Source organism: Saccopteryx bilineata, chromosome 1, assembly GCF_036850765.1.
Source record: "Saccopteryx bilineata isolate mSacBil1 chromosome 1, mSacBil1_pri_phased_curated, whole genome shotgun sequence".
Classification (NCBI taxonomy): Eukaryota; Metazoa; Chordata; class Mammalia; order Chiroptera; family Emballonuridae; genus Saccopteryx; species Saccopteryx bilineata.
Genome location: NC_089490.1, coordinates 281,632,541 through 281,643,464, shown reverse-complemented (window position 1 = coordinate 281,643,464; position 10,924 = coordinate 281,632,541).

The following is a 10,924-nucleotide window of genomic DNA, read 5'->3' as shown; positions in this document are numbered from 1 at the left end:
CAGCATTCCAGGTCCACGCTTTATCCACTGCGCCACCACAGGTCAGGCGATGTGTTGAGTAATAAAAGCTAAGGGACCCCTAGATTTAAGAGGTCACTGGAGATCCAAAGAAACATTTTACGTGAGAGGGATTAGAATGAGAAATCCAGTCACCAGAGATTGCCACAAATTTGGAGAAGGGAAACAAGTGCAAGGGAAAGTCACAGGCACTTACAAGTGGCAGAAGATTAAAAATTTTCTGTAATCTAATAGGAAGAAATAAGAGGTTAGCCTTGGAGAAGTTTATTACTTTGGAGATAAGAAAAAGCCAAAAAGATGGAGCCACCTCTTAGCCTAGTAAGAAGCAAAACAATTCCCTAGAGGGCCGGGTTTTGAATGCTTCTGATAGATATTCCTATGACCATACGAGATTTAAAGTAAAGCAGGGGTCCCCAAACTTTTTACACAGGGGGCCAGTTCATTGTCCCTCAGACTGTTGGAGGGCCGGACTATAAAAAAAAACTATGAACAAATCCCTATGCATAATGCACATATCTTATTTTAAAGTAAAAAACAAAATGGGAACAAATACAATATTTAAAATAAAGAACAAGTAAATTTAAATCAACAAACTGACCAGTATTTCAATGGGAACTATGCTCCTCTCACTGACCACCAATGAAAGAGGTGCCCCTTCCGGAAGTGCTGTGAGGGCCGGATAAATGGCCTCAGGGGGCCGCATGTGGCCCGTGGGTCGTAGTTTGGGGACCCCTGAAGTAAAGCATCTGTCCTGGACATGTTATTAAATACCAATTATCTTTCTTTGTTCTGGCCAATGCATGGATCAACATGAAGGTGTCCTCCACAAGGCCTGGAGGTTTCCTGCCAGATCATCCTCAGTACCCTCCCTGCAGTGTTGGCATCAACAGCTTCCGCCTTTCCAGGTAAGGAGTCCTTATGTTCATCACCGTGGATTTTTGACTTGGAAACTGCCTTCATTTTATTTTGCAGGTTTCCTTGTAGGGCAGTAGGAGTCTTCTCTTCTGGTTGCCCCTGAAGATGTGAGCTAGGATCCCACCAGCAAGTAAACAGGATGTATCCAAAATGTGTTTGTTGGGATGGTTGCTCACTCACCTTGCTTCAGGCGCTTTGAGTGCTGCTTCCTTCTGCAGGCGCGTCCTCTGGAAGCCTTGCTGGTCCCCCTGCAGGATGAGAGAGGACCGTGGAGCAGCCAACACAGAACTGCTGCCGCTTGTGCCTGGCTGAAGGCGGTGGTGTTTTTATCACATCCTGGGCGTTGCACATCCGTGAAGAGGGATTGGGGCTCTGCACCAGGTGCCGCTTCTTGTGTTTTCTCTTCTCCTCTTCTGGAGAGGGAGGAAGGAAGTTCTCAGTGAAAGTTGTGTTGTTCTGGGGAGGTTGTCACCACCATAAAGGTGTTCCATTTATTTTTAACTAAGACCCCAGACCATGCCAGTAGCTAGGGGCTCACCTGAGCTGAAATAGCCACTGCGCATCCTCACTTGGCTTTTTCTGGTCCTCTGGTTCCCCTGTGCAGCTCCCAGCAACCGGCGAGCCTCCTTTCAGAATTGAGACAGAGAGAAGGTTTTGCCACATTAACTGTCCTTTTATGCTTGGGGCTACATCATCATTCCCCAGATACTTACTTTAGTTTCCTGTGAGCCTTCCTTTAAGGAAATGTTGGCAAACATTGAACCAACTCAGCATCCCCATCGGGAGACAGCAGAGCCCAGGTGTTACAGGGCAACATCTGCTTTCCCTGCAGAGACCTGCTTTCACTGGGCCACCCGAAAGAGCTAAAGGGCACACAGTGCAATATACTGATCATGTGTCATAGAAATATACACTCAAAACCTATATGATCCTATTAGCCAATGTCACCCCAGTACATTTAATTTAAAAATAAATTTAGATATGAAGGAGAAAGAGAAAACATCCCAGACTCACAAGTGCTGAGGATCCCCATCCTGTTCACTAAAGGGAGCAGGAGGTGAGCATGGAGCCTGGAGGATGAGTGACAGGAAACTTGGCCTGGATGGGAGGGTTGAGAAAGGCTATTTTTTAAATGCACTTTCAAACCTTGTTATGACTGCTGCCAACTACAGAACAGCGGCTGATAGCAATCATGTGTCTGAAAGCCGTTGGAGTGAGATGTACTCCTTTGTGTTAAATGTTATTTGCAATGGGAAAATCTTGTAAATAATTCAACATTTGGAGACATGATGAACAAATCACAAATTTTATAGTTAAGTAGCCTGAAGAATTCTTCAGTATAGATAAAATACATAGCATTAGCAATGTCTTTGTCAATCTTAAAGTTTTGTTCAAAGGTGCAGCATTATAAAAAAGACATATTAATGCACACTGATAATGTAGTTTATAATATTTGCAATACAAAAATATTTAGTAATGATAAAAATATTACAATATCTATATTTTTATCATTACTTTATGTACATCAATTATATATATATATCAATACAAGTAATTTTTTCTTAAAGACATAATATCCCCCCTCCACCCAAATCTATAGTCCACCTTTTTTTCCCCCCTATGTTAAACCTCAACAAGTGCATAATTGCTTTAGCATTTTAAATGCTATTATATTGCAAGCATTGAGGTGATTTTAAAAATTATATTGTGCAACTGATTACTGTTGATTAGTAGCCCCTGTCAGCACATCATAACAAGGCCTGTTCAGGGTAAACAAATGGTCTGCTTTTATTCACAATATGGTGCTCCAGATTGAGCGCATGCTTTGGAAAACCAATAAACAAATCAGTAAGTTATGAAAACATGAGGAACTGTAGTAGCTTTGGCTGGTAATTTTTCAAGTGTTTAGTTTTAGAAATTTTAAAGTTAGTGCTTTCTGGTCAATTGACTGGCACCTGCTGTATCCAACCTGTGCATTTTTTTTTGTCCACAAACACCTTCAGCAAAGGACAGGAGAGGACTCAGGGACAGCTTTAGATTCAGATATGATATTTGTCTAAGAAATTTTGAAATCTGTGCCTTTTTTCATTCTGTGTTGCACTTTAAACAGAGGGCCTTATCAATGCAAGAGCAGAATGTGTCGCTTGTCCAGCCTGCAGCCTGAGGGTTATTTCTGGTTCTTTTCTTCAGCTTGGACGACCATGGGGCTGAATAGACAACAATTATAGGTCAACTCCTTCTCTCCCCTTTCATTTGCATGAAGAGAAATGAGAAGAGAGTAGGTGGGAAGGCAGGAGACTGAAGGGGGGAAGGAAATATCCTGAGTGGGGTGCGATGGTGAATAAGAAGGGGATCGGGCTTCTTTCCTTCAGACATTGTTACAATTTGATTAGTCGTGTACTGCTTAGCGAGGGGGATGCCTTCTGTGAACTTTGTCATTAGGTGCTATCACCACTGTGTGAACATCATAGAGTGCACTTACACTAACGTAGATGGTGCAGCCTATTACACACAGAGGCTATGTGCCAGAGCCTATTGCTTCTAGGCTACAAGCCTGTCCAGCATGTCACTGTAGAAAGCAACATGAGGTTAAATCGAGTACAGGAGAAAATGATGGGATCAGGAGGTACAGATGATGGCTACGAATTTTTCAGCTCCATTATAATTTTATGCGACCACCATAGTATATGCGTTCTGTCATTGCTGGGACTGTTGTTATGTGTGCATGACTGTATTACCAATAACCTTGCCAGATCGAGACAGTGGATGGATAATTCCCCCAAAACTCTTCAAATGAGCCTTTAAAAATTAGCTTCTTGATCCTCCGGATCAAGTTTAAAGTTTAAAGTTTTCATTCCAAATGCCAACAGTAGTATGATCTAATAGTATAATTTCAATGCCTCAAAAAATGTAATATGTGGTTTACAAGAGTCCTCTCGGCTCCTGCCTTTTAGGAACATCCATAAAACCACCATGTGAACTGGCTAATGCGTATTCTTCCTCTGCCTTCCTTGTGCCTTCATGATTTAGGACTCCATTAATTTCCCAGGGCTTTGGATTTATAGGCCAGCTTAATTGTTTCCAAGTCTGAGTTTACACTGAGTGGGTGCAGAGCCAGGCCTGGGAGCCTTGCCCTCCCTCTAATTTGCATGCCAAATGCCATTTCTTGTTGAGCTATACATTACCACTCCTTGCTGTGCGTGGTGTGGGTAGAGCGCTGGCATACCGTGCAGCATGCTGCTTTGCTCCTGCTCTAGTAATGTTGTCTGAGTACTGTTAATACCTTTCTTCGTTTATTCCTTCACTTAGGCTAATAAGCATAGTGTTCATATCAAACGCAGTCACAAACAGACTTGCGTGGAAAGCCAATTAAGTTTCCCCCATACTTTGTGTAGGAGTCAGTTTTAATGAGGCCACACAGAGTGTTCACCAGTACTTGAGAAGGGAGAAAGATTAAATGTGTTGAAGGACACGGAAGAGACTGCCTGGAAAGTCACGAAATGGGAGAGTTGTGAAGGATTACAAAGCAGAGCCTGTGCTCTGGCTGATACTGAACACACCTTTTGACTGCTGGGTACAGTTTAAAATTCGCTCCATGGAGCCTCACCTTGCTCAGCGCAGTCTGCTGTGATCTATCCGTTAATAATTTATTTATGTAAATTTATAAAGCAAATTCCAGGCGACCTGTAGAAAAAGAGTTTATAAAACATTTTATGCACCAATGAAACTTTTTGCAGTTCTAGTAAATAATGTAAAGGTTTTTAATGTCTCAGAAATGTAATAAATTGCTATTATTCACATCTTATATTTATTGATACATTGTATGACTGAAGTGGTACAAATGAGAGATTTTAAAAAGATAATTATTGTAAGCATAACATATTCTTGGAAAACAAAAATTCTTTTCTAGGTATTTTGATTATATTAGAAATCAGAAAATTGAGTATTAACTGGAGAATATAGCTAATGAATATGTTTAGATTGCCTTAGCCCTATTTTGGTTTATTTATATTTGTTTGTTTTTATAATCTGTTTTCCCATGCTAAATGTCTACTAATAGTCTTCAGTGGAGAAAAGCAGAGCACGTTATGTGACCTGTATTGATACCGTGTAAGGATGGGGATTTATTGATAAATTTGGGCTGAGTGTGGAAGATGAGGCAGCTTTTCTAAGTTGATATTAGAGATGTAAAATCATTGCACAGTTTATTATTTGATCTCTGCTAATACTAAATGTTTGCATATTTTTTTTGACAGAGGCAAGGAGAGAGAGAGAGAGAAACATTGATCTGTTCCTGTATGTGCCCTGACTGGGGATCAAACTGGCAACTCTGTGCTCCGGGACAATGCTCCAACCAGCCGAGCTATCTGGCCAGGGCTTCATGTTTGCATTTAGATGTAAGTAAACTATGCTAATACAAACATGTATCATATACAATACAGAGAACAAACATGTAATATTCTATATTCTATGTCTTATATATGAAAAAAATAATGAGCTTATTTCAGAGAAATTTAAATGTCCCCTCTTTTTTTAAAATATGATAGGAGTGGTTCTTTAGGTGAATGTGAAAGAAAATGAGAAATCATCTGGGAGTTAAATAGACCTTAGCAATATAATTTCATGCCAGCCTCCTTATGATTTATAACAATACATCTCATGGAAGAAATATGACAGCAGACACAGCCTTATCACAGACCATCCAGTTGTCTATGGGGCGGGTCTCCAACTTGTTGCACTGAAGTCCTTGTGGTTCTATTGGGATAGAGTCCACAGCTTCTGCAGGGGAGCACTTTGTGGTAAGCATGGCTTTGCAGGATCTGTGGCCACTAATGTAAATCCCAAGGGGGTTTATATTATAGGATTGTATAGACTGGAACAGACCTTGGCCAAGTTGTGAAACCCTCAGGTTGTCTTTGCATAAAGACCCTTTTTTCTGTCTTGTCACCACCTTCAGTTATGTCCTTGGCTCTCATCAGGCTGAACTGCGAATGGCTTAAGATGAGATACCCTTGGAGCAATACTTGGCATTTAGATAGAGGCCTGGACTTAAAGAGACCTTTATTTGTTATGCTTCACTGGACTAAGTTGTTCTTGGCCCTTAAGAATCACAGCCAGAATTCTACTGAAGCATCTTTACAATATGGGGTGTGGTTGACTCATGGATATCACAGGTTGTTCTTTACATTTAGCCCCGTGCTAACAGGAGAACTCTTGGTGTCACACAGGAGACCAGGACAGAACCTGCAGGTTCAAATCCATCCTGGCCTATTTCAATAGAAATTAATACTATTTTGTTACAAAATGAAAAGTCCAGGAATGCCAAAACCAAATGACATCTTGGGATAATAGTTGCAAACCTGAATCTTCTGGCCTGGTCAGTTACTGTCTTTGGTCATTTTTTGTTCGTTTAGGCTTCACCCAGCTCCGTAAGGGCTCTGTTAACCATGAGCTTCTTTATATGTAATTGTGACATTAATCATAGGCACAGAGTCTACTCTCTAACAGACTGTCCATGGGACAAAAAGATCTAAGTTAGGATGTGACCCGCACATCCATCCACATTTCAAGTCATTGCTTTCAGCCCTGCTCTGCTGAAGGTTCTAGTTTTCTCACCTTTTCTGTCTACTTGCCCAACTCATGTTCCCTGGTGGTATCAGTTATCATCTGGGGTGCCACAGGAATAGGAGTATGAGTACCTCCAGGCTTTGAAAGTCCTGCCTGGATCACTCCCTCTTCTCTGAGATTTTCCTTGTCCCCAGCTGGCTGCCTGGGCACACCCTTCCCTGAACAGAGAAAGCGAAGTGTTGAGAGCCAACAGCCTGCTTCAAACCTACCATTAGCTAGCTGGGTAAGTTTGAGAAACCTGGTTAGTGTTTCTGAGGCATTGTTATCACATCTAAAAAGTGGGGCTTCCTTGTGAGGCTATTGTGAGGAACAAGGAGACAGACAACCAGAAAGCACCCAGGGCAAAGGAGTGCTCAACAAAGGTCAGTTCATCCCTCTCCCTGTCACAGGTCAGTGTGGGTAAGGAGGAGAGAGGTGGGCTGCCACACCTTCTGTGAGGTCAGTTCTGTAGCAGCTGAGCCTGATGGTCAGCAGGTGCAATCCTTGGAGTCCTTCCCGCAAGGTGTTAATCCCAGCTTTATCTGTACCCGTGCTATTCCTTCCTGTCAATTTAAAAGAACTGATATCTTGGGGTTTCTTTCATGTTTCTTATTTTGATGTGAGTGCATTTATAAGTCAATTCCAAAAGAAAGCTTTTCAACCTTTACAGTTTCTCTCTGCATGGTGTGTCATAACACCCTAAGTATGTTTACATAGATTCAAGTGTTCCACCGACTATATCTCCCCCCACCCCTTTATTCCCCTCGGCCCCCCTCTGTGCCCTCCTCCCAATGCCTTCCCCCCTTCCCTCCAAGATTTGCTGTCCTGCTCTCCATAGCGCTGTGTTTTGTATGTATAATTTCATTAATCTCTTTCCCTTCTCTGATCCCATCTTCTCTTCTACTTTCCCTCTGACTGCTTTCCCTCTCGTCTCTTTGATCCCGCCTCTGCCATTGTTCTATTGCTCAGTTCACATTGTTCATTGGATTCCTCAAATGAGTGAGCTCATATGATATTTTTCTTTCTCTGCCTGGCCTATTTTTCTCTTAGCATGATAGTGTTCAGGTCCATCCATGTTGTTGCGAAAGGTAAGATTTCCTTCTTCCTCACAGCTGTGTAATATTCCATTGTGTATCTGTACCACAGCTTTTTAATCCACTCATCCACTGATGGACACTTGGGCTATTTCCAGATCTTGGCTATGGTAAACAATGCTGCAATAAACATGGGATTGCAGTTTTTCTTTTGAATCGGTGATTTGGTATTCATAAGGTATATTCCTAAAAGTGGTATAGCTGGGTCAAAGAGCAGTTCCATTTTTAATTTCTTGAGGAATCTCCATACTTTTTTCCACAGTGGCTGCACCAGTCTGCATTCCCACCAGCAGTGCAGGAGGGTTTCCCATTCTCCACACCCTTGACAGAACTTATTTATGTGTTGTTTTGATAATAAGCACCACTCTGACTGTCGTGAGGTGACATCTCATAGTAGTTTTAATTTGCATTTCTCTAATGATTAGTGATGTTGAACATTTTTTCGTATGCCTATTGGCCATCTGTATGTCCTCTTTGGAGAAGTGTCTATTCATTTGTTTTGCCCATTTTTGATTGGGTTGTTTACCTTCCTGGTGTTGAGTTTTACAAGTTCTTTATAAATTTTGGTTATTTACCCCTTATCAGATGTATTGGTGAATATATTCTCCCGTTGTGTGGGTTATCTTTTTATTTTGTTAATGGTGTCTTTTGCTGTGCAAAAGCTTTTTAGTTTCATATAGTCCCATTTGTTCACCCTGTCCTTTATTTCACTTGCCCGTGGAGATAAATCAGCAAATATATTGCTACAAGAGATACTGGAGAGTTTACTGCCTATGTTTTCTTCCAAGATGTTTATGGTTTTATGACTTACATTTAAGTCTTTTATCCATTTTGAGTTTATTTTTATTTTTGTGAATGGTTTAAGTTGGTGATACAGTTTCATTTTTTTTGCAAGTACCTGTCCAATTTTCCCAAAGAGACCATTTGTTAAAGAGACTGTCTTTACTCCATTGTATGCTCTTACCTCCTTTGTCAAATATCAATTGTCCCTTTAGGTGTGGGTTTATTTCTGGGTTCTCTGTTCTGTTCCATTGATCTTTATGCCTTTTCTTATGCCAGTACCAAGCTGTTTTGACTACAATGGTCTTGTAGTATAACTTGATATCAGGAAGTGTGATACCTGCCACTTAAGTTCTTTTTCCGGATTGCTGAGGCTATTCATGTTCTTTATTGGTTCCATATAAATTTTTGGAATATTTGTTCTATATCTTTGAAGTATGTCATTGGCATTTTAACAGGAACTGCATTGAATTTATAGATTGCTTTGGGTAATATAGACATTTTAATGATGTTTATTCTTCCTATTCATGGTATATGCTTCCACTTGTTTGTATCTTCCTTGATTTCCTTTATCAATATTTTATCATTTTCCGAGTACAAGTCTTTAACCTCTTTGGTTAAATTTACTCCTATGTACTTTATTTATTTTTGTTGTAATAGTGAAGGGGATTGTTTTCTTAATTTCTCTTTTAGACAGTTTATTGTCGGTGTATAAAAATGCCACTGATTTCTGAATATTGATTTTATATCCTGCCACCTTGTTGAATTCATTTATCAGTTCCAGTAGTTTTTTGACTGAGACCTTAGGGTTTCCTATGTACAGTATCATATCATCTGCAAATAATGATAGTTTTACTTTTTCTTTTCCAATTTGGATACCTTTTTTCTCTTCTTCTTGTCTGATTGCTGTGGCTAGGACTTCCAGAACTATGTTGAATAAGAGTGGTGAAAGGGGCACCCCTGCCTTGTTCCTGATCTTAAGGGGATTGCTTTTAAGTTTTTCCCATTGATTATGATGTTGGCTTTCGGTTTGTCATAAATGGCCTTTATCATGTTGAGGTATGTTCCCTGTATTCCCACTTTGCTGAAAGTTTTGATCATAAAAGGGTCCTGGATTTTATCAAATGCTTTTTCTTCATCTATTGATATTATCATGTGATTTTTATTCTTTTTTTTGTTTATGTGTTAAATCACATTGATTGATTTTCAGATATTGTACCAGCCTTGTCTCCCTAAAATAAATCCCACCTGATCATGATGTATGATATTTTTTATGTATTGCTGGATTTAGTTTGCTAATATTTTGTTGAGAATTTTAGTATTTATGTTCATCAGGGATATTGGTCTATAGTTTTCTTTCTTTGTAGTGTCTTTGCCTGGTTTTGGAATCAGAATTATGCTCACCTCATAAAAGGAATTTGGAAGTCCTCCCACCTCTTAAATTTTTTGAAATAGCTTGAGAAGAATAGGAGTTAGTTCTTCTTTGAGTATTTGGTAAAATTCACTTCTGAAGCCATCTGGCCTAGGGCTTTTGTTTGTTGGGAGTTTTTTGATAACTGTTTCAATCTCATTTGATGAAATCTATTTAGGTTTTTTGATTCTTCTATATTGATTTTTGAAAGATTATATATTTCAAGAAATTCATTCATGTCACCTAGGTTTTTCCATTTTATGGCATATAATTCTTCATAGTACTTTCTTACAATTCTTTGTATTTCTGCTGTGTCAGTTGTTACTTCTCCTCTCTCATTTCTAATTTTATTTATTTGAGTCCTCTCTCTTTTTTTCTTGGTGAGTTTGGTTAAAGGTTCATCGATCTTGTTTACCTTTTCAAAGAACCAGCTCTTGGTTTCATTGATCCTCTGTATTTTTTTTTTTTTAGCCTCTATGTCATTTATTTCCACTCTGATCTTTATTATTTTCTACCTTCTACTTCCTCTGGGTTTTACTTGCTGTTCTCTTTCTAGTTCTTTTAGATGCAAGGTTAAATTGTTAATTTGAGTTTTTTCTAGCTTCTTAAGGTATGCCTGTAGTGCTATGAACTTTTCTCTCAGGACTGCTTTTACTGTTTCCCATAAATTTTGAATTGTTGTATGTTCGGTTTTATTTATTTCATGGAAATTTTTTATTTCTTCCTTGATCTCATTGCTAACCCATACATTATTTAATAACATGCTATTTAGTTTCCAAGTGTTTGAGTGTTTTTCAGTTTTTGTTTTGTAGTTCATTTTTAGTTTCATGCTATTGTGATCTGAGAAGATGCTTGATATGATTTCAATCTTCTTAAATTTGTTGAGACTCGTTTTGTGTCCTAGCATGTGGTCTATCCTAGAGAATGTACCATGAAAACTTGAAAAGAATGTATATTTTGCTGCTTTGGGATGAAAAGTTCTGAAGATATCTATTAAATTGAGGTGATCTAGTGTGTCCTTTAAGTCTGCTGTTTCTTTGTTAATTTTCTTTCTTGAGGATCTATCTAGTGATGTTAGTGGGGTATCAAAATTCCCTAC